Source organism: Galeopterus variegatus, unplaced genomic scaffold, assembly GCF_000696425.1.
Source record: "Galeopterus variegatus unplaced genomic scaffold, G_variegatus-3.0.2 Scaffold20015, whole genome shotgun sequence".
Classification (NCBI taxonomy): domain Eukaryota; kingdom Metazoa; phylum Chordata; class Mammalia; order Dermoptera; family Cynocephalidae; genus Galeopterus; species Galeopterus variegatus.
In genome coordinates this window covers 7,165-13,892 of record NW_007746126.1, presented here as the reverse complement: position 1 = coordinate 13,892, position 6,728 = coordinate 7,165, and positions in this window count along the sequence as shown.

The window sequence follows — 6,728 nt, the reverse complement described above, 5'->3', positions numbered from 1 at the left end:
GGGCGCGACACTGAGGGTTGCGATCCGTTGCCGGACACGAAAAAAGACAAAAAAAAAAAGCCTAGTTAAAAAGAATTTTTGGATGGTGAAAACATGCATACATATGGAGAAACTTCTGGAGGGTGAGGCAAAAGATCCAGGGAAAGGTATAACTTTTGCAGTTTGAGGTACACAACAGCAAAATTAGCATGGATTTCTTTTTTCATAATTTCATGGATAAAAGATTTATTCTTACCATAGACCTTAGCAACCTCAGCATAAGACTTTTTTTCTTTTCTGATTAAGTTGAGAACTTTCACCTTTTCTCATAAAGGAAGCACTTCACAGCTTCTGTTTGACATATCCAAATTGCCAACATCACTACTTTTGGGCCTTGGGTGTATTATTCAGTAAAATAAGAATTACTTGAACCCAATCACTGAGATCCCTCAGGCTGGTGATCTGATAACCAGGATGACTACTAAGTGACTAGCAGACAGAGAGCATCTACAGCTTGGAGATGCTGGACAAAGGGATGATTCATACCTTTGAATGGCATGAGATTTCAGCAAGGTACTCAATACTGACACAATTTAAAACTTATAAATTGCTTATTTCTGGAATTTTCCATTTAATATTTTCAGACCGTGGTCGACTTGAAGTAACTAAAACCAGAAAGAGCCAAATCCTGGATGGGAGGTGGGGGGTACGACTTTAGAGGAGATGATAGGCACAAACTGTCTTCCATGGTAGACAATTTTTGATTGGCTCCAGCACATTTTGTGCATTTTGAAAAACTGTTTTTAAACGGTGGACTTTTATGCAGATAACAAAGGTGTTTTATTGGTATATGGTTGCAAAGCACACCCTGGAAAATAGGCCATAATTACAGACGTTTGCCTCGTCTACTGTAAGACCTCACTGGTTAAACTTGTGAGCCATGCATTATTCCAGAGATGTAGTGTTACTTTCAAATATATTTTAGAAGAAATTTTAATTTTATGTATATGTTGTCCAGACCTTTCAATTTTCTTAAACTTTTTATATGGAATTTTCAGATTCTCATTCTATTTTAAAATGTACCCAGGATTTTGTTTTTATTCAGGTATGATAAGGCCAACAGATCAGAAGACGATTGCCATTGAAAAGATAGTTTGTTACTCATAGTTCCTAAGAGTGGTGGCACATCACAACATGAAGGGCCACATGGAGAAGCACCAGCACTGGACACCAGGCAGAAGGAGGGGAATTTGTGTCCTAGAGCCTTTATTGTAGGTTTTGCGGAAAGGAATGGATGAGGTAGTGTAGGCAAGCTGTGGAAGTTTAGGACTGGATAATCTGAATAATTTCAGTGGGCTCTGGGCAATAGGGTTGGTCTCTAGTTGTCTGGTACCTGGCCCCGGTGAGTTATGGAGGGGGAATAGTGTCCCAGACTGCAAGTGCCTGATACAAGGAGACAGACGAGGGGTTGTGGACTCAGAATTGGTTGGTTTGCATATCAAAGGTGTGCTTTCCAGCAAGTTGTTTGCTATCTCTAGACGTTAGCTAACCCTGGTAGGGGCAGTCCTTTCTTAGGTTTCCAAGGCCCCAAGATGTCAAAGCATAATTAAATATAGAAAACTTAAAACAGGACTAATGCATATTCTTAGGCAACTACTAAAATATATTGAGAGATGAGAGAAAGTTCTCTTCCAAAGGAGAAAAAAATTGAAGGTCTTACTTAGATTTGTAGGCTGGGAATAGCATATCCTTAAAATAGTGAGGATTTCACACTTAATCAGTACTTAAGAATTAGAAAGTGGGCTAAGGACACAAGTTTAAGTTGCATTACAGTTGTAGAGATCCTCTTTTGGATGGTGAAAACATGCATACATATGGAGAAACTTCTGGAGGGTGAGGCAAAAGATCCAGGGAAAGGTATAACTTTTGCAGTTTGAGGTACACAACAGCAAAATTAGCATGGATTTCTTTTTTCATAATTTCATGGATAAAAGATTTATTCTTACCATAGACCTTAGCAACCTCAGCATAAGACTTTTTTTCTTTTCTGATTAAGTTGAGAACTTTCACCTTTTCTCATAAAGGAAGCACTTCACAGCTTCTGTTTGACATATCCAAATTGCCAACATCACTACTTTTGGGCCTTGGGTGTATTATTCAGTAAAATAAGAATTACTTGAACCCAATCACTGAGATCCCTCAGGCTGGTGATCTGATAACCAGGATGACTACTAAGTGACTAGCAGACAGAGAGCATCTACAGCTTGGAGATGCTGGACAAAGGGATGATTCATACCTTTGAATGGCATGAGATTTCAGCAAGGTACTCAATACTGACACAATTTAAAACTTATAAATTGCTTATTTCTGGAATTTTCCATTTAATATTTTCAGACCGTGGTCGACTTGAAGTAACTAAAACCAGAAAGAGCCAAATCCTGGATGGGAGGTGGGGGGTACGACTTTAGAGGAGATGATAGGCACAAACTGTCTTCCATGGTAGACAATTTTTGATTGGCTCCAGCACATTTTGTGCATTTTGAAAAACTGTTTTTAAACGGTGGACTTTTATGCAGATAACAAAGGTGTTTTATTGGTATATGGTTGCAAAGCACACCCTGGAAAATAGGCCATAATTACAGACGTTTGCCTCGTCTACTGTAAGACCTCACTGGTTAAACTTGTGAGCCATGCATTATTCCAGAGATGTAGTGTTACTTTCAAATATATTTTAGAAGAAATTTTAATTTTATGTATATGTTGTCCAGACCTTTCAATTTTCTTAAACTTTTTATATGGAATTTTCAGATTCTCATTCTATTTTAAAATGTACCCAGGATTTTGTTTTTATTCAGGTATGATAAGGCCAACAGATCAGAAGACGATTGCCATTGAAAAGATAGTTTGTTACTCATAGTTCCTAAGAGTGGTGGCACATCACAACATGAAGGGCCACATGGAGAAGCACCAGCACTGGACACCAGGCAGAAGGAGGGGAATTTGTGTCCTAGAGCCTTTATTGTAGGTTTTGCGGAAAGGAATGGATGAGGTAGTGTAGGCAAGCTGTGGAAGTTTAGGACTGGATAATCTGAATAATTTCAGTGGGCTCTGGGCAATAGGGTTGGTCTCTAGTTGTCTGGTACCTGGCCCCGGTGAGTTATGGAGGGGGAATAGTGTCCCAGACTGCAAGTGCCTGATACAAGGAGACAGACGAGGGGTTGTGGACTCAGAATTGGTTGGTTTGCATATCAAAGGTGTGCTTTCCAGCAAGTTGTTTGCTATCTCTAGACGTTAGCTAACCCTGGTAGGGGCAGTCCTTTCTTAGGTTTCCAAGGCCCCAAGATGTCAAAGCATAATTAAATATAGAAAACTTAAAACAGGACTAATGCATATTCTTAGGCAACTACTAAAATATATTGAGAGATGAGAGAAAGTTCTCTTCCAAAGGAGAAAAAAATTGAAGGTCTTACTTAGATTTGTAGGCTGGGAATAGCATATCCTTAAAATAGTGAGGATTTCACACTTAATCAGTACTTAAGAATTAGAAAGTGGGCTAAGGACACAAGTTTAAGTTGCATTACAGTTGTAGAGATCCTCTTTTGGATGGTGAAAACATGCATACATATGGAGAAACTTCTGGAGGGTGAGGCAAAAGATCCAGGGAAAGGTATAACTTTTGCAGTTTGAGGTACACAACAGCAAAATTAGCATGGATTTCTTTTTTCATAATTTCATGGATAAAAGATTTATTCTTACCATAGACCTTAGCAACCTCAGCATAAGACTTTTTTTCTTTTCTGATTAAGTTGAGAACTTTCACCTTTTCTCATAAAGGAAGCACTTCACAGCTTCTGTTTGACATATCCAAATTGCCAACATCACTACTTTTGGGCCTTGGGTGTATTATTCAGTAAAATAAGAATTACTTGAACCCAATCACTGAGATCCCTCAGGCTGGTGATCTGATAACCAGGATGACTACTAAGTGACTAGCAGACAGAGAGCATCTACAGCTTGGAGATGCTGGACAAAGGGATGATTCATACCTTTGAATGGCATGAGATTTCAGCAAGGTACTCAATACTGACACAATTTAAAACTTATAAATTGCTTATTTCTGGAATTTTCCATTTAATATTTTCAGACCGTGGTCGACTTGAAGTAACTAAAACCAGAAAGAGCCAAATCCTGGATGGGAGGTGGGGGGTACGACTTTAGAGGAGATGATAGGCACAAACTGTCTTCCATGGTAGACAATTTTTGATTGGCTCCAGCACATTTTGTGCATTTTGAAAAACTGTTTTTAAACGGTGGACTTTTATGCAGATAACAAAGGTGTTTTATTGGTATATGGTTGCAAAGCACACCCTGGAAAATAGGCCATAATTACAGACGTTTGCCTCGTCTACTGTAAGACCTCACTGGTTAAACTTGTGAGCCATGCATTATTCCAGAGATGTAGTGTTACTTTCAAATATATTTTAGAAGAAATTTTAATTTTATGTATATGTTGTCCAGACCTTTCAATTTTCTTAAACTTTTTATATGGAATTTTCAGATTCTCATTCTATTTTAAAATGTACCCAGGATTTTGTTTTTATTCAGGTATGATAAGGCCAACAGATCAGAAGACGATTGCCATTGAAAAGATAGTTTGTTACTCATAGTTCCTAAGAGTGGTGGCACATCACAACATGAAGGGCCACATGGAGAAGCACCAGCACTGGACACCAGGCAGAAGGAGGGGAATTTGTGTCCTAGAGCCTTTATTGTAGGTTTTGCGGAAAGGAATGGATGAGGTAGTGTAGGCAAGCTGTGGAAGTTTAGGACTGGATAATCTGAATAATTTCAGTGGGCTCTGGGCAATAGGGTTGGTCTCTAGTTGTCTGGTACCTGGCCCCGGTGAGTTATGGAGGGGGAATAGTGTCCCAGACTGCAAGTGCCTGATACAAGGAGACAGACGAGGGGTTGTGGACTCAGAATTGGTTGGTTTGCATATCAAAGGTGTGCTTTCCAGCAAGTTGTTTGCTATCTCTAGACGTTAGCTAACCCTGGTAGGGGCAGTCCTTTCTTAGGTTTCCAAGGCCCCAAGATGTCAAAGCATAATTAAATATAGAAAACTTAAAACAGGACTAATGCATATTCTTAGGCAACTACTAAAATATATTGAGAGATGAGAGAAAGTTCTCTTCCAAAGGAGAAAAAAATTGAAGGTCTTACTTAGATTTGTAGGCTGGGAATAGCATATCCTTAAAATAGTGAGGATTTCACACTTAATCAGTACTTAAGAATTAGAAAGTGGGCTAAGGACACAAGTTTAAGTTGCATTACAGTTGTAGAGATCCTCTTTTGGATGGTGAAAACATGCATACATATGGAGAAACTTCTGGAGGGTGAGGCAAAAGATCCAGGGAAAGGTACTCTACAATTTTATTCAATTATATTTTCAAAGTTGTCTGCACTTTTTATGATGGAGTGGGCTAGAAGCATGTACTTTTTCGTATAACTTCGTATAATGTATGCTATACGAAGTTATTACGGTCGCACCCGTACCGGACTGGGACTGGCAACGGGATCGCAACCCTCGGTGCTGCGCCCGCCCCTTGCTCAGCCAGTGAGTGGGAACTGGTCTGTATGTGGGATCCGAACCCTCGGCGGGAGCGCCGCCGCGCTCGCAAGCGGCGCACTGTAGCAGTGTGCCACCGGGCCAGCCCCCCACACAAATCTTTATACTGAAGGTTTATTTACTTACCTCTCTTCCACATCAATTCACAGAATTTGATGAGATCACTCACTCGAGCTTTTGAAGATCTAAAACTGGCCAGTGCAAATGCATTTCACTTGAGAACACTGAAAGTGTTCAGCAGGTTTCACTTGCTCACCAAAATAAATATATAAATTTAAACTTTAAAAATGTGAAGTATAGTATTTATATGAACAGTCCACTTAACCTGCCAGTTCTTCAATGCACATTGTTTGTTTAAAAATCTAATGAAGTTATATAACTAACTTACTCTTTTATGACTATGTACACAATAATTTTTGGTTTGTTCTCAATACTGTCTCTATCATTGTCTTTTACATTCAGGGTGCTATTGTTTATGCACAGCGAAAAGACTTATTAGGTCATCAAAAAGAGTAAACTCTTCCTGAATTGAATTATTTATTTTTCTACTGTGCAGTTGTTTGAGTTCCTTGTATATGCTGGATATTAATCCCTTGTGAGATGTGTGGTTTGCAAATATTTTCTCCCACTCAGTTGGCTGTCTTTTCACTCTGTTGATTCCTTTGCTGTGCAGAAGCTTTTTTGTTTGCTATAATCCCATTTGTTTATTTTTTGTTGTTGTTGCTTGTGCTTTTTTTTTTTTCCGTGTCCGGCAACGGATCGCAACCCTCAGTGTCGCCCCCGTACCGGACCGGGACCGGCAACGGGATCGCAACCCTCGGTGTTGCTCCCGCGCCTCACTCAGCCAGTGAGCGGGAACCGGTTTGCATGTGGGATCCGAACCCTTGGCGGGAGCGCCGCCGCGCTTCCCAAGCGGCGCACTATCCAGTGCGCTACCGGGCCGGCCCCTGCTTGTGCTTTTGAGGCTTATTCATAAAGTCTTTGCCCAATCCTATGTCCTGAAGTGTTTCCCCCATGTTTTCTTCTAGAAGTTCTATAGTTTCAGGTTTTACACTTAAGTCTTTAATCCATTAGGAGTGGATTATGGTATATGGTGAGAGTTATGGGTTTCATTCATCTGCAC